The sequence below is a fragment of the Bos mutus genome, chromosome 10 (genome assembly GCF_027580195.1).
Source record: "Bos mutus isolate GX-2022 chromosome 10, NWIPB_WYAK_1.1, whole genome shotgun sequence".
NCBI lineage: Eukaryota > Metazoa > Chordata > Mammalia > Artiodactyla > Bovidae > Bos > Bos mutus.
Window position 1 is genome coordinate 59853923 of NC_091626.1, and position 21130 is coordinate 59875052.

Consider the following 21130-nt stretch of genomic DNA (forward strand, 5'->3'; position numbering starts at 1 on the left):
TGTGTGATCCTGGATTGAATCCTGGATTGGATCTAGATCCTAGAAAAGTATAACTTAGGACCAATTGAAAAAATGTAAATATGGTTTATAGAATAGCAACGAGTATTATACTAATGCTAATTTCCTAGTTTTGATCATTTTACTATGATTATTTGAGGGTGAAGAAGGATATGCTAAAATTAGCTGTACTACTTTTGCAACTTTCTGTAAGTCTGAAATTATTATAAAACTTAAGAAATAAAAATATACTTAAAAGATTCCATATCAACATTTTAGGAGTACCATTAAAGAATAAAAACAAAGAAAAGACAGGAAACTTAAGCATTCCTACTGAAAACATTAAGAGGGGGAAAAACAGAAGCAAAGAAATAGCTTGTGAATACAGAACAAAGTAAGATGGTAATGTATAGTAAAAAGATATTAGCAAAACGGGAAGCAGAATTTATAGCAAAATGCATGAAAATAAGAATGTAGTTTAGGATGATTAACACAAGCTGCTATGACTGACCAACTCCCAAAATCCCAATGGTATAATATGTAAAGTCTGACATCAGTGACAAGGCCTATGTCACCTGGAACATAAGGTCTCCAGGATGATCTCCAGAACTAATCAGATGGCCCCAAGCTAACAGCAAGGATGCAGAGCACAAACTACACACGCCACAAAGAGGGGACACTATAATGCTAACAGGGAAAGCAGCATCAGCGAGATGTAACAATCATGAATTTCTGTGTGCCCAGCAGTTTCTTCTCACATAAAGCAAAAAGTGACAAGAGTTACACTGATACGCTGACAAATTGAAACCACGCATGGGAATTCTTCACACGTCAATTAGAGATTACTGTTAGCTGCTCAGTTGTGTCCAACTCTTTGCAACCATACAGACTGTAGCTCACCAGGCTCCTCTTTCCATGTGATTTCTGAGGCAAGGATACTAGAGTGGGTAGCCATTCCCTTCTCCAGATGATCTTCCCGACCCAGGGATCGAACCCAGGTCTCCTGCATTGCAGGCAGATTCTTTACCATCTGAGCCACCAGGAAAGCCCAGTAAGAGATCAAATAAACCACAAATTAGCAGAAAGATAGAATTTGAGCAGCACTAATGCCAGTTTCAATCTAATAGTAATACAAAGAGCCCTGCCACCCATGTGGAGAATGCACATTCTTTTCACATATGTGGAACGTCATAAGTTGATTACCTACTGAATCATAAAGGTTGTTTCCAGAAGCCCCATGGAGTCTGTCATTAAGAATTCACAATATTACTTGAAAGTAATTATAAAAAAATAAAGCAGAAAAAGATAAAAGACATAAATTTAGAAAATGAAAGTCATACTGCTAGGTAACCAATGAGTTAAAGAAAAAAAATATAGACTTGGAGGTTATGAAATATTTGTAACTGAATAAAAGTGAAAGCAATATATATCAAAATTATGCTACCTGACGACAGAAAAAAATTATAGAAAATTTGTAGTCTTAAATTCATGAATTAAATATTGAAAATAAATGAGTTAAATATTCAATTTAGGGAGTTGGAAAAGAAAAACAGAGCCAACCCAGAGAAAGTAAAAGAGAATAAATTTAAAAGATATGAGCAAAATCTTATAGAAAAATATATTAATGGTCTATAAAACCAAAAGCTGATTTTTGAGTGACCAGTCAGGAAAAGAAAACCTCAAGCAAGTCTACCCAATGAAAAAGTAAAGAAAAAGTGATAAATTGTATCTGCAAAGAGTATCCTATGAAAGAATTGAATTATTATAAATTAAAAAAATTAGATGACATAGAAAATTATAGACAGATGATAAACAGATATAGACATGGCTATATAAATAGATTTGTGTGTTTTTAGACACATACACACCCATACACACATTAAAACCCAAGAAAAACTAGAATAACAATAAACCAGTAACAATTAAATAAACTGAACTGCAACTCAGTAAGTGGCTTTATACATGACAAAAGGTGAATTGAATCCCTGGATCATACTCCACACAAAAATAAACCCTGGATAATTAAATGCCTATAAGTAAAAAAAAAAAAAAAAAAAATCAAACTTTTAAAATCATTATAATGAAATACAGAATATATTTTGAAATAATAGTTAAAGCTAGCTATTTGGATCTGAACACAAGCCACGTAAAGACTTCCTAAAATCATTAAGAAAAAGACAAAATATGCCACTAGCAAAATGTCAAATATATGGTTAAGCAATTCATCAAAGGTGGAACACAGTGTCTCTAATGATAAGTTACATGCACATTTAAAACTGAAGACACGATCAGGTAACTTAAAACCAAGTGTTGGAGAAAATATGGAACAACAACTCTAATACAATTCTGCTGGCAGAAGTATAGACTGCTATAGTCACTTTAGAGAGCAATTTAGCAATTACCTATCTAGTTCAACAATTCCATTCCTAATCTAATACCTTTCAGTATTACCATATCTACATTCTCCTTAAAAAGAAAACTAATCCAAATAGTTTACATGTTTTATCAAATCCTCAGAAATAAATTCTCACATATAATCCTTATTTTTCCAGGTTCAAGCAACTGGAGAAAAAAATGAAAATTATGCTGTTCATTTTATATAACTTGATACCAAAACCAGAAATCCTCACACATTTTTACAAGGAGAACGGTACAAAATTACTCACTGCATTATCATCTGAAATAATCAATGTCCACAAAACAGAAACATCCATCAGTAAGGAAATGGACACATTACGTATGCTAAGTCACTTCAGTTGTGTCTGACTCTTTGTGACCCCATGGACTGTAGCCTGCCATGCTCCCCTGTCCATGGGATTTTCTAGGCAAGAATACTGGAGTAGGTTGCTACTGCCTTCCTCAGAGGATCTTCCTGACCCAGGGATCACACCCGTGCCACTTAGGTCTCCTGCATAGGCGGGCAGGTTCTTTGCCGCTAGTGCCACCTGGGAAGCCCCTGGACACATTATAGAATACTCATACAATGAACTACTATACAGCTGTTGAAACAAATGCACTGAGCTATCTGTATCAACATAGATTGCAATAACACAAAAATGAGTGAAAACAGAAAGTTGGGAACCCTGAGGTTGCTACGCTGTGATTTGTAGCAAACAGAAGTAAATAGATAAATAGACATCACATGAAATTTCTGTGAGTGGAGAGAAAGGAAAGTGAATGGGAGTGAGAAGGGGTACAAGGAGACTTCAACTTGCCTGGAGAGAAAGAGAGCCAAAGATTGAAACAAAACCAAGTTCCTTCCAACTCCTTCTGTCCAGGCTAGTGCCACATACAGGGTCTATGCAGTTAAGAGACAGGTTTTTGTTTTTGTTTTTTTAATATACATTTATTTATTTAATTGGAGGTTAATTGATTTACAATATTGTATTGGTTTTGCCATACATCAACATGAATCCACCACAGGTATGCACGTGTTCCCCATCCTGAACACCCCTCCCTCCACCCTCCCCATACCATCCCTCTGGGTCATCCCAGTGCACCAGCTCCAAGCAACCAGTATCATGCATCGAACTTGGACTGGTGATTTGTTTCATATATGATATTATACATGTTTCAATGCCATTCTCCCAAATTATCCCACCCTCTCCCTCTCCCACAGAGTCCAAAAGACTGTTCTATACATCCGTGTCTCTTTTGCTGTCTCGCATACAGGGTTATCGTTACCATCTTTCTAAATTCCATATATATGCATTAGTATACTGTATTGGTGTTTTTCTTTCTGGCTTACTTCACTCTGTATAATACCCTCCAGTTTCATCCACCTCATTAGAACTGATTCAAATGTATTCTTTTTAATGGCTGAGTAACACTCCATTGTACATATGTACTACAGCTTTCTTATCCATTCATCTGCTGATGGACATCTAGATTGCTTCCATGTCTTGGCTATTATAAACAGTGCTGCAATGAACATTAGGGTACACGTGAAGAGACAGTTTTATTGCATCAAATTTGAACTGTGTGCACCTATTATATCTACATCCCATGGGCCACTTTGTTGCACCCAGAAATCTTTTAAAAGTTTCTCAACCTTCTCCCCTTATAAGTACCAAAAGACTACAGCTGGCTTCCCTGACTTTTGGTTGTCATAAGAAGTCTATTATTGTCTGAGATCCGGGGACACAAGCATCTCTGGTTTTCTCTTTCCTTTTCAGGCTCTGCCTGCTCCTTTGAAGACCTTACCACATTCAAAAGTTAGTGTGCCCTGCTTTTCTGTGCAGGCTCTTGAAAATTAGAGCAATATAGCATAGTAATCAGAGTACAGTATATGCAGTCCAGTTGTTGGGACCCTATTCTGTCTGTGTGACCCTCGGTGAGGCACCTGACCTCTCTGTGCCTCAATTTCAGCCTCCCATAACATGGAATAAAAATAAGAGGTACCAGGAAGTTTATTGGGAGGTTTATGTAATAAGAGGTCACCTTTGTTGCATGCTTACTATGTGTCAGTCACTAGATTAAGTGCTCAACCTGTCTTAACTAAGCTAATCCTCTTAACCATCCTACAAGTTGGACATTTTTCTATGTTCATACAGTTGAGGACGGGGAAATATAAATAGGTTAAATTATTCATCTAAATTTACACAGTGAGCAAACAGTTTGCCCCTACTTATTGTGGTTTTGAGCCCTCTGCTACAGAACCTTCTGGTAAAAGAAGGATATAGATGTTCTTAGGGTGCTTAGACCCAGAAAACACTCAATACATGTTAGCTGCTATAATTGACATTCATACCCAAACTATTCAGCAAACACACACTTCTCCGAATTCGCCAGGTTTTATCCACGAAGAGAACCACTCAGCATAAGACTCACTCCTGGGACCAAACCTGTGAGGTCCCACCCTACTTCCAAAGGAAAGTGTCAGAGAGGGGAGAGAGCCACTGCTACGTTGACCACGTGGCTCTGTCTCTGCAAACCCGCCCCTTAAGAAGTGTGGTCATGAGCACCACAGCCTGGCAATGAGCATCTGTTTCAAGTTACTTCTGTGCTTTAGTTTTCTAAGCCTTAAAATAATGCAAACGGTTCATGAATAGGGAGGGACTCCTCCTAGGTCGTCTCCCACCAGCCAATTCAAAAGGTACACTCTTCTTGAAGGAGTATATATTGTGTGTTAAATAAGTAACTGGCTTACTTAGAGACAAACTGCTTCAACCTAAAGGAATGAGAATCTCTGAGATGAGTCAAACTTCTGAAAGGGTGTTTTCGGCTGAGATGCTGCTTTGGTGTCTATAGGACCTGAGGAACGAATTAACAAGAAATGCCTCCCTAACCTAAACGGTCAAAGAATGTTTATGTCAATTAAGATTCCTATAATACAAAGGAATACTGTGATGCCAATAAAAATCACAGTTTTAAGAGTTTTTAATGATATGGGGAAAATCTTGTGATAGAATGTTCAGTGGAAAGGCAGGATATGTAACTGCATATAAATTGCAATCTCAGCTATATATAAGATAAGCACAGAAGAAAGACTGAAAAAATGCAGTAAATGTTAACAGTGTTTATCTCTAAATGGTGAGATCCCAGATAATTTGTAGATCTCTCTTTAGACTTCTTGGTGTGTTTGCAGTTTCTACAAAGCACCTCTTACTTTTGTGTGAAAGAAGGTTAACTTTTTAAAATTTTCTTGAAACATTCCTATCAAAACCAGCACCCCATCCACGTTCATCCACCAAGGGCAGCCAAGAATGAATACACATGGAGTCAGAGAGCTCTTTCTGGGCTCTCACCTTTCCAGCCACCAGTCAGGGAAGCTTGAGGAAGGCACTGTAAGCCTTCAGTTGCTTTTGGACAAACATTGATAAAAGTCACAGCTCCACCTCACCTAGATACTGTCAGCACAACGTGATGGAAGAGCAGTGAAAGGGCTTTGCAAACTCAAGTATTAGTACTATGGCAATGACACCCTACTCCAGTACTCTTGCCTGGAAAATCCCATGGATGGAGGAGCCTGGTAGGCTGCAGTCCATGGGGTCGCGAAGAGTCGGACAAGACTGAGCGACTTCACTTTTCACTTTAACCTTCATCTAGTTTTGTTCGCTCTATCATAATGGCACGGGCACTGGGTACTGCCCTCTGCTCTCAGATGCACTCATGCACAGTACGTTTAGGTATAAGAGAACCCTAAGTACAACTGTCTCTTACTAACTCCTCTGCCAGGCCATTCTCTGCCACTTCCCCAGCACCCCATCACCTTTGCAGTGACCTGCTGCCGCCAAGGGACTCACAGCCTCACCTCCTTACCTAGAGGAGCTTAGTGTTTGAGCAGGAGAAGGATGACACTATCCTGGATGCTTCCTATGAAGTGGGTATCAGGAAAGGGTAGGTGCAGGAAAAATAAAACAAGCAAACAAACAAACAAACAAAAAAACAGAAAAGGCAGCACCAGAATTCAGAAGGGAGAGGGCAACATTTCAGGAACTGCAGCATCTTATGGTTCCAGTTTCTCCACCAGCCAGAGAAACGTGGAGAAAGCTCTATCAGCATCTGGTTGACTTTCCACAATCAGTGAGTGTCCCATTCCCTAACCAGAGACATCCTTAATGAACTCTGACCTTTCACAGCCCTTAAAGGTTGCAAAATATGTTGACATAAGTTTTCTCTCTTGATCTTTGCAACATGTTTGTGAGAAAATACCATCATTCCCATCATAAAGACAGATGATAAACCAAGAGCTTGGATAATTAAAATGTATCATTCAAGGCCATACATTTTACTCTAAAGAATCCAGCTGGATCTTAATCAAACTGCATCTGGTGCCAGTTCTTCCAGTTTTTGGCAACTGACACCTTGTTAGATTTTTGTTAGCTGATACTATTCCACCATGTTGATTCATGGTGGCTCAGATGGTAAAGCGTCTGATTGCCCCGCACGCGGAGACCCAGGTTCTATCCCTGGGTCAGGAAGATCCCCTGGAGAAGAAAATGGCAATCCACTCCAGTGAATTGGACTCGAATTCCATGGACAGAGAAGCCTGGTGGGCTACAGTCCATCAGGTGGCAAAGAGTCAGACACAACTGAGTGACTTCACTTTCCCTTCTTTCTTTCACTGTTCCACCCATACTTTCCAGACCCTGATCCTGTTTCAATTTATGAATTTGTTTTTAAATTTTAAGAGTAGGAATTAGATAACTATTTTGGATCATTCATTCATTTACACATTTAAAAGCCTATGATGTATCAAACACTGTTTCTCGCAATAGAGGGTTAGAGGGAATAACAAGGATGAATTACATCCCTTATCTTTTTCATCCTCATTTTTGAAGGAAAAATGCATGTGTCACATCTCTGTCACCTCCATCTCTCATCATCTCCCTTCTGCACTGTTTCATAGGCTCCAAGCTGGTCTCTGGCCTACAGCCCACCCTGCTCCTGTCTGTAAAACACCTCACAGCCATGCCTCTCTTCTGCCACAATCCCCACTTGTTATACATAGCTGCAAGAGAATAAGATTTTAAGATGGGCTGCAGGGACCCTCTGGGCCTATTTCCTCCCTCTGCCCCAATCTCTTCCCATTTCCCCTGCACTGAGTTATGCTCTGGTGAAAAGCCACTCAGATCTCCAACCCACTGGACTTTGCTCATTCCCAGCTTTGCCCACACAGAACTTTCTGCTCAGTATGCCCCTTCTTTATTCTTGCCTTGCCCATTTCCATTCAGCCTTTATTTAAAAAAACAAAAACTCAGATGCTTCCTTTTCTTAGAATGCTTTTCTGATATCTTCCTTTCCTCTCAGAAGCCACGTCTCCTCACATGGAGTGAACCCCCTGGTCATGCTGCATTGTCAATTTTCTATACCTGTCTCTTCTTCTAGACCCCAGAGAGCAGAGGGGATTATAGTGACATCTTAGCATCTAGCTCGCAGCCAACTTGGAACATGGTAAAGTCTCAATAAATAGCTTTTAATTGAATTTACTGAATTGGGAAAACAAAGGGTGTTCCTAATCATATGCTTACTCCCCACCTAATAAAAATCTATTGTTGTCTTCTCATATCTTCTAGTCTGGTAGAAGGAAGGGTGGAGGAAGGATCATGGGATTCCACATATTTTCTGTTTTAATGTGTTAATCTTAAAACCATTCATTATGTCATGTTTATTACATATTTGTTACAAGTTGAATGAATGTTTCTTGGGTTTTGTGTGCAAGGATTAAAAAAACAAGTTTGGAGCAGCGACAAGGGGCTCTGCCCTCCAGAGCATATAGTGGTGTTAGACATACTCTCTACCTGCAAGGAGACAAGCTGGTTCTATGGATAGGATCTGAACACTTGTGTGGGAGACTATTGATTACCCATGAGTTCAGGCATGGGGAAGAATCAACAGTAGAGGGGAGCAACCAGAGCAAAGAGGACAGATGAACTATCTGAAAGAGAAGAAACAGAGCCAAGAGCAAAAGCTCAGGTCTTGAGTCCTGGGCTCCCTAAAATCTGAACAAATGAGGAGAGCAGCCATCTATAATGTGAAGTGCAGCAGGAAGGTCAAGGACAAAGACAACATTCACTTTGGATGATAAGACAGACCCCCTAAGGACAGTCTGGTTGGACTATAACTACTGAGAGACTGGGGCCATTTCTGCAGCACCTTTTACTGCTCAACAAGTGTTTTTCCATTATTGTGTTTTCATCGACTGATTGACAACAAGGCTTAAACAGGCTCAGTGAGGTCCTTAAGCCAGATCCATTCCTCTTTCCCTCTCTCTCAATCAGAACAGGAGGAGGGGTTTCCAAACTCTGGGCTCCAAAGTCAGCTAGCTCCCTGTGCTTTACTAAATACCTCCACATCAGTATTCCAACCCAAGAGTCCCTCCAAATACCCATGTAAACATTCATTTACATTTAGATTGTGCTTATTTGGATTCAGACTCTTTCCCTGAAAACTCTAACAATCCAATTATCAAGAAAACCTTTTTGGGTGGAGTCCTTCTTCTCCCCCAGGAAACTCCTCTGTTGAGCAGGAAGCAGCTCTAGGTGCTCCTGTCTGGATGGATTTGTCAACATCCCAGTATGCTTGAGGACAAAAGTCAAAATACATGCTCTCTTCAGTAGGGGAAGATGAAGGCTAAGGAAGTATGGGATCCTTTCACTTTAAAGGGTAGAGGGAGAGCTTGTCAGGAAAACTTTAGGGAGCAAAAGCCTTGAAAAAATCACTTGGGATGGTAGAAAGATCTCTGCTCTGGAATTACAGAGAATTTCTTTCAATTCACAGTCCTGTGGCTTCTTAGCCTTTGGGCTTCAATTTATCTATACATCTCTACACAACAGGGTCAAAGAGTTTCATTAACTGTCTTATTATGTACCTTAAAAGGATGCCTTGATATTTAATGGAGCAAGGTATATTAATATCCCTAGTACAAAGCAGACATTCAATAAATAATATGGCCTTCTTTGTGAAGAATGGGGATGGTGACTGCGGGAAAACACAGAGATTAATTTCTCCCTGGAAAGTGAGAACCTGTGGGTCAAAGCATAGAGGACTGGGCAGTGAGGGAATTCATGTGCAAGTTCCATGTCTTGAGAATCACTTGCTCCAGTGAAAATAGTAGTTCTTTCATCATATCTTGGATGAGGAGACTCAGGGCTGAATTTAAGGACAAGTGAAAGTGAGACAGGAAGGAAGGGGCATAAAAAGAATGATACAGCCATTAAGAGCAGGATACCACAAAAAAGTGGTTAGAACCAACTAGGTCCAAGATGGCAGAAGATTCGAGTTCCAGTAGACCCTGAACCTCATCACATGCTCATTGTAATACCTTAGTTAAATGACACACCCACAGGCACCATGACAAATTAGAGGTTAACCATAAAAGCTCAAAAAGTGAATGGTGCCCCAATTCTTGGAAATCCCCACCCCTTCTCCAAATAGAATGCTGCTCCCACTCATTAGCCTATGAAACTACCCAGCCCATAAAAACTAACCAGCCCCGCAGCTTAGGAGGCTATTAGTTTCTCAGACAACCCCAGGGACTGGGGCTGCCTCTTACACCTTCTAAGATGGCCCACACTCTGTCTATGGAGTATGTATTTCTCTAAATAAATAAACTTGCTTTCACTTTACGATGTTTCACTCCTGAATCCTTTCTTGATCAAAGCCAAGATCCCTCACTTGGCAGTCTGTCCCAGGGAATCACCCCAGATCTGGGACACAGCCATGCTTTCCTATACCATATTTTTTCTACAACAAAAGAAAAGGAAGTACTTCTTTACCCAGCAGGTTACCAACATGGGGATCAGGCCATGCCTAGGGATGCACAAAATCCATTCCCTTTAAGGTATCAGGGAGCTTTCCTCTGCCTACTTATTAGAAATCCAAGACAAGTCAGAAGAAGGAAAAGAAGGAAATAAAGAACAGAATCACAATAAAACAACTGCTGCACACACTCCATGTTCTGCATACACAGGAGTCAGCATACCCTCACCCAAGCAGGCTTCAGTGCTAGAATCCCAGATCACAGCTTTGGCACACGACAAAACTATTAGCCAATATCTGTGAAGGTCCCACATGATCTAACAGGTGTTAAAACCCAGATGCCTTCAGTGGCTTTCAGGCAATATTTCCATAGCATTTGGTGGTCCAATATACCTTCACAGTGCTCTTCTTTGTCAACCAGCCTTTACAGTCATCTCTGATGGAGAGAAGACTCGATATTGTATATTTTGGAGATGGGATGGATGAAGAAATCAGGACACAGAGAAGAACCTGACCAAGAAGCATGAAAGCTGATCCTGTTACTGCTCACCTTTGATGGGGCTTTAAACTGGTGCAATCTTATTATCCTTATTTCCTCATTAGTAAAAGGAAGATGTCCATGTAGCTCACTACAAATGCATGGGGAAAGAGGGATAAGGGCCTGCACTGGTATAGCCCCCAAAGCATATTCATACCCAGTTTTCTTTTAAGATCCCTTGTTGAAAGGAATATTGGGAAAATGGCAGTTTCTCCCCTTCACAGCTGAGGAATCCAAAATTCAGAGAATTTAAGTGGCTTTCTCAGGAGCAAGTCAGGAGTAGAACTGGCCCCAGTCCCGATGCCCATTCCACTCCAACCCACTGCCAATTTTTGCTATAAAAATTGATTGTAAATTATTCACAAAATATGGTGTTTCTTTTTATATATAATCTTATTGTTTCCCACTTTAACCAAAGTACTGCATATTCATCATAGAAGATTTAGAAAGAAAGAACAAATAAGTAAAAGGAAGAAAATCATGATCACCCATAACTCCATCGAAATGCAATGCTGCTTAAAGAAACAATAAAAAGACAACAGACTAAATCACCTAAGGTACAATTTTGGGGTTACTGCAAAGATGATGGAGATCAGGAGTTACATCAGACATGGGGCAGCAACCAGACATGGTGCTTTGGAGCAGAGCAACTGTAATAAGGGGAGAAGGCAATGGCACCCCACTCCAGTACTGTTGCCTGGAAAATCCCATGGACGGAGGAGCCTGGTAGGCTGCAGTTCATGGGGTAGCTAAGAGTTGGACACGACTCAGCAACTTCACTTTCACTTTCCACTTTCACGCATTGGAGAAGAAAATGGCAACCCACTCCAGTGTTCTTGCCTGGAGAATCCCATGGACGGAGAAGCCTGGTGGCTGCCGTCTCTGGGGTCGCACAGAGTCGGACACGACTGAAGCGACTTAGCAGCAGCAGCAGCAGCAGCAGCTGTAATAAGGAGTCATACTACAGCAGTTAAAGGAAAAGTAGAAAGACTTCTAATTCTTTGTTTTAATCTGGCTGCACCAGGTCTTAGTTGTGGTGTGCAGGATCTAGTTCCCTGATCAGGGATTGAACCTGGGCCCCTGCCCTGGGAGTATGGAGTCTTAGCCAATAGACCACCAGGGATCTCCTCATACTTTTACTTTTTAAGGTAAATGGTATGCTGTTGGAAATGATTGAGCAGAGAGGGAAACAGCTGATGTTCTGAGAAACAAGAGAAGCACTGGAGCAGTAGGCTCAGGAGGTAGTGCCCCAGGGGAGGAATGGAATTTATGAGCTTTTTGTCTTGATCCCCTGGAGAATAAACGAGCACAGCATAGAAGGCCGGAGATGTGGTAGAGAGCCTATGGAAGTTCTTGGCTGATTCCTTCTTTCTTTCATTTTTTTTTTTTTTTCAGTATAATAGGACACCAGGTCTGAAAGGGAGGAGAAGGAGGGGATCTGGAGGCTTAGTGGAGAAAGGTGGAAACAGCTGTCTCACAGCAGGAAAGAGGAGACAGCGCGGAGGGCTCTGTTGACGTCCTCTATTCTGGCTTTGTGGTTTTGTCCAGCTGCAAAGGCACCGGGCTGTAGGAGACAAATGATTACATTTCATCAGGTTTGGGGTGAATCGAGGCAGAATGAAGAAGTAGGAGGTGGGTAAGGGAGGTGGGTATGCAAAGGAATTGAGATGGTAAGGAGAGAGAAGACTTCTGGGAAGTTAGAGACCTAATGTAGGTGGATCTATGACTAACAGATGAAGGGAGGTGGGAGCTGGGGTAGGAAAGGAAAGAAAGAGCTAAAAAGAGAGAAAGTCACCGTCAAAGAGGTGGATGTTTGCAATTGTGACTGTTGAAGGCGCTGCAGTTACTAATAAGGACAAGGTCTGGGGTTTCACCTTGACAGTGAGTGACTAAATTAGGGTGGGGCAGAATCATCAGCAATGGGAGCTCAGGGAATGGGGAGACCAAAATACTGGAAACATCACATAGGTCTATAATAAAATTATCAAGAATCGAGATAATGCCTGAGAGTGTAACGGGAAATAGAGCTAAAGTTGCAGAGAAAACATGAATAGTGACGCAAAGATAAATGGATTCCCTGTACACCAGACAGTAACACTGGAAACATCACTGGGTATTGGATCTTGAAATTCTGACGATCAAAAGAGCATCTATAGTAAGGTATTAGGTTAGTCGCTCAGTCATGTCTGACTCTTTGTGACCCCATGGACTGTAAACCACTAAGCTCCTCTGTCCATGGGATTCTCCAGGCAAGAATACTCGAGTGGGTTCCCATTCCCTTCTCCAAAGTAAGGTATTGCGTAACATGAAATGATTTAAGGATAGAGATTTCTTTTCAATACATAAAAAATCAAAGAAACAAGCAAAGGATATAAAAATCTTAAAATGCATACATTCCCAGCCTCTTCTACCTGGGGGATTCTATCATTTAAAGGTATACAGACATTTTGAACGATACATCATATATCTTTCTCTAGAGAGTGCTGAGTTTTGCCCCTGTGGACATTTTAAGTACCAATGAATCACCTTGAACTAGAGGAAGCTTAGTTGTAGGCTTTGTTAGAGCAGGTCTATTTCAGCACCTTAGTCCTAAAATGTGATCTTTACTGTACCATGTGGTCTTTCTGGGATTTCTAATGGTAAGCCCAAGGGGTTTACCCAGCTCCCCTCAATCTCGGCAGTTTTCAACTCCCAATGCAACTTCTCTCCAGAAGGCAAAATTTCTGCTGAGCACTTATAGTGAAGTGAAGTGAAGTGAAAGTCACTCAGCCATGTTCGACTCTTCAACCCCCCTGGACTATACAGTCCGTGGAATGCTCTAGGTCAGAATACTGGAGTGGGTAGCCTATCCCTTCTCTGGGGAATCTTCCCAACCCAGGGATCGAACCCAAGTCTACCTCACTGCAGGCAGATTCTTTACCAACTGAGCTAGTGAGCTACTCTTAATTTCCTCCTGGGCTCCTAAAATCTCATCCTATATTTGCTCAATTCAGGGGGCAGTTCAGGAATGGAGGGAAGCTTATATGCAGCTTTGATGGCCATCACTTTCTGGTATATCCTGCCTCAGTTAGTTGCTCTGACAGCCTTGAGAGTAAGAGAGTGGCTTTCCCCTTGACCTCCTCCAGCACACAAAGCACAGACTGAGAAGTGCCCTCAGGAGAAAAGATTCAGGAAGCGAGCCTCACGCAATACTGCCCCTCTATTTCAAATGTCAAGTCCCTTTCAACTTCTGCCTGCTATCCATTGCTTTCTAGTGCCTTCAAACAAGTATTTCATAGAGTGTCCACAGTTTATAGCAGCAGGAATGGTTAGTCTGATAAAAGACAATTATTACTAGAACTGAAGCTCTCAGAATGAGCCTACTAAACACATATCACCTCTTACTTCTTCTCTACTCAAAATTATGCAAAGACCCCCAATCCACTCAGAGTAACAGTCAAAGCCTTATAATGGATCTACATGGTCTGGCCCCTGGTAGCAAGAAAGGTGCTTCCGGAGATTTCTTTCTTAAGCTGAGAAGATGAGGACAAAATGGGAGAGGTGCATTAGGAAATACCATGTGCAAAGGTGTAATAGCATGAGACTTGGGAATTCAGGGAACACAGCATAAGGCATGATGAGGACAGGTGAGAAAAGAGTCTAGAACAGCATTTCTCATCCCTTAGTCTGCATCTGCCTGAACCAAGCCACTCACTAAAATGCAGGTCCCTTGGACAGTCTGATGCACAGCAGCTTTGAGAACTCCAAGCACAGAGAGGTAAATTAGCTCACAAAGGGCTCTGTGCATGATAAAGAGTTCAGATTTTCATCTCCAAGAGATGGGAAATCATTAAATACTTCTCAGTAAAGGCACCAAAGAAGAAACAAGTGTGTCTCCATAACCAGATGCATTTCAAAACCATCTTCTCCTTGTCTTTTAGCCTAGGCAAGGAGCTTTCCAATATTCCAGAAAAATACAACCTTCCTTTGCATCACAGTAGACATTAAAAACAGGACACGGCACACAGTAGGTTCTCCATGAATGCTAAATAAATAAAACATAATACAGTTTATATAGTTGTCACCTCCACTCTATATAATTCCACACTCAATCGCTCTCTCTCTCTTAAAGGTCTTATTTATATATTCTTAAAGTCCCTTTCCAAGCTCTAATCCCATTCAGAAAGCCTTTGGATTCAGCATGCCTTCGTTCACCAAATTTATAGGAAGGACAGTCTTGAGCCATCTGGTGCCTATTTAATTTTTAACCACCTCTCCCTTGAAATATTTCTTTCTTCATTCTTATTTTGTCCTAAAAACTTGGCTATGAGCTAAACTGCGCCATCTGTGACTTCCAGTAAATACAACTGTTGCTAATGAAATTACCCAGTTTCATCATTTTGATTTAAACGCCTTGCCTGCTTTTCCTCTGACCTTTTGTTGCTTGCCATCAAACTCAAGCTTTTGTGAATTTAGATACATACATCCATGTAGGTCAGTCTTGAGGAATAAATCTTCTCTGTGAAGCATGAGAACCTGGGCCAAGCCCGCTCAGCAGGTTAACACGGGAGGTGGGGGCCAGGGCTGCACAGAGAAATATGGATGGCACTTGTGCCCATCCGCTCAATGTGCGCAGGGCCCCGGGGCAGACCCCCGCCATGTGACCAAGTGGCTGCTCGGTCTGGCTCTCCGGCCTCCCATTTGTTAGGATGCTGATGATATTAATGAGTTGGGGTGTTGGAGCCCATTCCTTGGCCTTTGGTGTTGGTTCCCCCCTGCCCAGGATCGCTTGACCTGATTGAAGAAAAGTTCAGAGACTTCAAACTTTGCTCAAGTGGGAAGAAGCTTTGGAAGAAACCAGGTCCCTCACTACTAAGCACAGCTTTTCCATTTAGGTAGCAGGCTGGCCTTTGTCAACAGCCCCACTGAGGGAATGCAAGAGAATGAAAGAAGCTTTCACCCAACAAGTTATCCGTCACCATGTCGTCATTATCAGTACTGTTGCTTATTATATTAGATAATTTAAGATTTGGAGGGTATTAGCAGTAACACAGAAGCTGACACTGAGACGTCACTGTGTATCAGACACCACCCTCAGCACCATACCTAATCAGTTCATTCACTCCTCACAACAATGCTACGTCTGAGGCTTAAACAGGTTAAGTAATTTGCGCCTGCTCATCACCTTGAAGCGTAATCACTTTGCATTTACTGGTGCTCTCTGTGTGCCAGATATTACGGTAGAAACTGGGATATGAAACTGAAAAAAATGTAGTCCCTGCACACTATGGAAGGGAGCAAGAGATAAAAATGCAAATATACTATCTGAGTGAGGCTACAATGGAGTAGGAAGAGACTCTGGGGTCACAGAGAGAAGAGATTCCATGTGGCAAAGATTCACAGCAGAGGAGAAGTTAAATGGAGTTTGAAGGAGGAATGGGAGTTTGCCCCCCAAAAATGAAAGGAAATGGAAAGGAGCCAGGGCAGAAAGAACTGCATGTTGGAAGGAGGAGAAGTGAGAAAAGTAGGCAAAGGAGGAGGAAAAACCACTGGGATGGAAGGTCCTGCCCAGGCAGAGGAGGCTGGATCTGGAGTGGGGGCATCAACCTCAGGAAACACCAACGCTTTCTGTCACTGGGTCTCCACAATAAACTGGAGGGCTTGGGGGTCCTCCAAGGCAGCCCACCCATCAGATCTTGTTAACATCTGGCTTAAGTATGCAGCAGCAGGACTCAGCTTTCATCACTCAGCTTTCATTAGCCTGCAAAACTTGCCTGTACCCCTAAATGGTCAAGTCTTCAGTACCGAGAGAAAATATAAAATGGGCCCAAGGAGATTAAGCAGTAGCCCCAAAATTGCCCTACTGGACCCCCCATTCTTACCTCTATCTCTGCCTTCCTTCTAATTTGAGAATACTAGTAGTACTGACCAGGAAGGAGGTCTGTTAACAAAGCTGTTTTCAGTTCTACCAATTGCAAAAGTATGTCCAATCTCTGCAGGTGTTTTGCCAGTGCAGTAGGACTTGAGTGAAGAGAAAATTTCCACAATCCAAAATGCACTCTATTGATTCTGCCTTCAGTTTCTACATCACTTCTTTCTTAGGACATGACTTTTAAAGGCTGATGCTAAAAAGAAAATGCTATAGATGAGGACTGACACCAGGAACAACTTTGTCAAGAGAATGTCTCAAATCAGCCAATCTCTTCTGAAGGTTCTGAGGGGAGAGACAGGGTGGGGCCAGAAAACCTTGTCTTGGAACCAAAGTCAGCAAACATTTTCTGTAAAGGACTCAGTAGTAAATGTTTTGGGCTCTGTGGGCCATTTGGTCTCTGTCGCAAATATTTAACTCAGTTATTGCAGCACGATAGCAACCACAGAGGATGCATGAATCAATGGTGAATGGATGTGACTGTGCTCCAATAAAACTTGTAAAAATGGGATGTAGATTGCTAACCACTGTATCGGAGATCCCCACTATGACTGGTGAGTGGAAAGCTATAAAGGGAAAGTGAGTGACAATTTGAAAAGGGCTTTGAGGATGCTAAAACTGGGACCAGCCCAATTATTGTGCTGTGCCCAAACATATTAAAACCCTCTGAGAGTGCTCCTAGGAATAACCCTTTTCCCTGACCTTCAAAAAAATATTCTCAGCATCATCTTGGCTGCATTCCTCTTCTTCACCTGTTTTATCCAATCTCTCACTAAGCACTGCTATTTCCTCCACTTAAGTCTCTGAAACCAAAGCTTCAGAGGTTAAGAATCACATGCAGAGTTAGTTACACAGCAGTAAGTGACCAAGCCAGGACTTAAAACCAAGTCTGGCAGATACTAAGAATAGATGAATGTCTTTACTGCATCTTTACTTTGCAAGAGAGCCCCTGGGAAATGTGTTTGGTGTAAAGCAGGCCAGGGTGCTAGATCTTTGGTAACAATACTCGGCGTCTCTAGAAACACTTCCCCCGTGACCTTTGCCTTCTGTACTCACAGTTGGTCCCCCTATGAGCCTTGAAGAAGTTCCCTAGAAAATGAAACACATTTTTAAATATAAGTGTAATGACCTGTAGATATTGGGAATGCAGGCTGAGACGCAAACTGAAGTGTGCAAATGGATGAGTCAGAATGTGAACTGTGAGGTGAACAGTTTAAGTTTTAAACAACTTTATCCAAAAGTAAAATTTCACATTAAAAAAAACCCAGCATGGTCTGAAACAGATATATACGAATCAACAACAGCAGGAGGTGGGGGACTATTATTTATAATATCCTAACTTTATTCTTTGGGACTTCCCTGGTGGCTCAGACAGTAAAGCATCTGCCTACAATGCAGGAGACCTGGTTCAAACCCTGGGTTGGAAAGATCTCCTGGAGAAGAAAATGGCAACCCACTCCAGTATTCTTGCCTGGAAAATCCCATGGATGGAGGACCCTGGTAGGCTACAGTCCATGGGGTCGCAAAGAGTTGGACAAGACTGAGCAACTTCACTTTCACTTTCAACTTTATTCTTTAATCATTTATACCCTATCTAAAAATGTTGAAGGTGACCTACATATACACTTAAACAATTAAAATAAGGATAAAAGGATTAGAGTTAAGTAATAAAAGAAGAAAGATGTTTGAACTATAAAACCAAAGATTTTAAAATCGTGCACGATAATCACAATCACTTAAGTCTACAGAAACTATTTTTCTAGTGCAAAATTCTAAAACCGTGGTTCTCAAAATGCAGGGTCCCTAGGAATGACCTGGTTGCTGCTGCTAAGTCGCTTCAGTCATGTTTGACTCTGTGCGAACCCACAGACGGCAGCCCACCAGGCTCCCCCGTCCCTGGGATTCTCCAGGCAAGAACACTGAAGTGGGTTGCCATTTCCTTCTCCAATGCATGAAAGTGAAAAGTGAAAGTGAAGTCTCTCAGTCTTGTCCGACTCTTCACGACCCCATGGACTGCAGCCTACCAGGCTCCTCCGTCCATGGGATTTTCCAGGCAAGAGTACTGGAGTGGGGTGCCATTGCCTTCTCCAAGGAATGACCTGGTAAGCCTTTGTAAAACAGCTTCCTGGGATACCCCTGCAATTCTGACTCAGATGGTTTTGCCCAAGGCCAAAGAATCCACATTTCTCCTGTCAAATCTGTTAGTATTTAAGATATTTAGGTGCTCCAATGTTGGGTACATGTATATTTATGATTGTTACAGCTTCTTGATGAATCTTTATATAATGATCTTCTTTGCTTCTTGTCACCATTTCTACCTAAATATCTATTTTCTCTAATACAATTATAGCTCCTCATGCTCTCTTTCGGTTTCACTTACATGGAATATCTTTCCCCATATCTTCACTTTGAGCCTATCTGTGGCTTTAAAGTTAAGTAAACATCACATAGGCAGCATAAAGTTTGAGCCTGTGTTTTTTTTCTTCCCATACAACTATTCTATGCCTTTTAACTGGAGAATTTAATTTATTTACATTTAGAGTAACTATTGATATGTAAGGACTTATTAGCACTGTTGTATTAAATTTTTCTGGATATTTTGTAGTTCCTTAGTGTTCTTGTTCATCTTTTGCTACTTTTCTTGATGAATTGATGATTTTCCACAGTGGTATGTTTGATTCTTTTCCCTTTGGCTTGTGAGACTCTATGGTGGCTTTTGTTTTGTGGCTACATGTGTCAGACTTTATTTTGGGGGGCTCCAAAATCACTGCAGATGGTGACTGCAGCCATGAAATTAAAAGACGCTTACTCCTTGGAAGGAAAGTTATGACCAACCTAGATAGCATATTCAAAAGCAGAGACGTTACTTTGCCAACAAACGTCCATCTAGTCAAGGCTATGGTTTTTCCTGTGGTCATGTATGGATGTGAGAGTTGGACTGTGAAGAAGGCTGAGCGCCAAAGAATTGATGCTTTTGAACTGTGGTGTCGGAGAAGACTCTTGAGAGTCCCTTGGACTGCAAGGAGATCCAACCAGTCCATTCTGAAGGAGATCAGCCCTGGGATTTCTTTGGAAGGAATGATGCTAAAGCTGAAACTCCAGTACTCTGGCCACCTCATGCGAAGAGTTGCCTCATTGGAAAAGACTCTGATGCTGGGAGGGATTAGGGGCAGGAGGAGAAGGGGACGACAGAGGATGAGATGGTTGGATGGCATCACTGACTCCATGGACGTGAGTCTGAGTGAACTCCAGGAGTTGGTGATGGACAGGGAGGCCTGGCATGCTGCAATTCATGGGGTCACAAAGAGTCGGACACGACTGAGCAACTGAACTGAAAGCATCTTATACATTTAACAGCCAACATTAAGCTCAAGAAATCAGAAAGAAGAATCTAAGCCCAAAGTTAGCAGAAGGAAGGAAATAATAAAGGTCAAGGCAGAAATAAAAGAAACAGAGAGAATAAAAATAATAGAAAACATTAACAATGTTAAAAGCTAATTTTAGAAAAGATAAACAAAACTGGCAAAATATTAACCAAGCTAACTATGAAAAAAGAGAAAACACTCAAACAAAATCAAATTTGAAAGAGATGATACAATTAATGCCACAGAAATAAAAAGGGTCATAAGAGAATACCTTGAACAGTTATATGGCAACAAATTGAATTACCTAGAAAAAATGGATAAATTCCTAGAAACATACAACCTACCAAGACTGATTCATGAAAAAAATCAAACATCAGAACATATCAACAAGTAAGGACAATGGATCCATAATCAAAAACCTCCCATCAAAGAAAACAGCAAGATCACTGGTGAATTCTACCAAGTGAAATTCACTGGTGAATTCTACCAAGTGAAAGTCGCTCAGTCATATCTGACTCTTTGTGACCCCATAGACTATACAGTCTTTGGAATTCTCCAGGCCAGAATACTGGAGTGGGTAGCCCGTCCCTTCTCCAGGGGATCTTCCCAACCGAGGGGTCAAACCCAGGCCTCCCACATTGCAGGTGGATTCTTAACCAGCTGAGCCACAAAGGAAGCCCAAGCATCCAAGTAATTAATACCAATTATTCTCAAACTCCTCCCAAAAATCGAAGAGAAGGAAACACTTCCTTCATGTAAAGGAAATGTAAATTCATTTTACAATGCCAACATTATCCTGATATCAAATCCAGATAAGGACAATGCAAAAAAAAGAAAACTAGAGGCCAGTATTGCTGATGCATAGAGATGCAAAAATTCTCAACAAAATACTAGTAAATTGAATTCAACATTACATTAAAAGGATACACTGTGATCAAATGGAGTGTATTCCAGGAATGCATATTCAAATCAATAAATGTGAAACCCCAAATTAATACAGTAAATTTCTACATATGAATGAGTTCCATTCCAAGAATGTGTTCATAAGTCTAGTTTGTTCATTAAGCCCAACAAAGTTAGCTTAGATACTCACCTAACATAATCAGCTATATGGTACTG

General features: G+C 41.3%; 1 long non-coding RNA gene across 2 annotated transcripts in view; it reads right to left on the reverse strand.

Annotated features, from left to right (window-relative positions):
* The window catches only part of LOC138989524 (uncharacterized), a 186054-nt gene that overhangs the window by 129464 nt on the left and 35460 nt on the right, over positions 1-21130 (reverse strand). The window contains exon 5 of one of the 2 annotated variants that reach the window (XR_011465815.1): positions 12193-12302. The exons of the other annotated variant lie outside the window; for it this stretch is intronic. This is a non-coding gene — a long non-coding RNA (uncharacterized lncRNA). Of the gene's footprint in view, positions 1-12192; positions 12303-21130 lie in introns of those variants that run through there. 2 annotated transcript variants of the gene reach the window in all.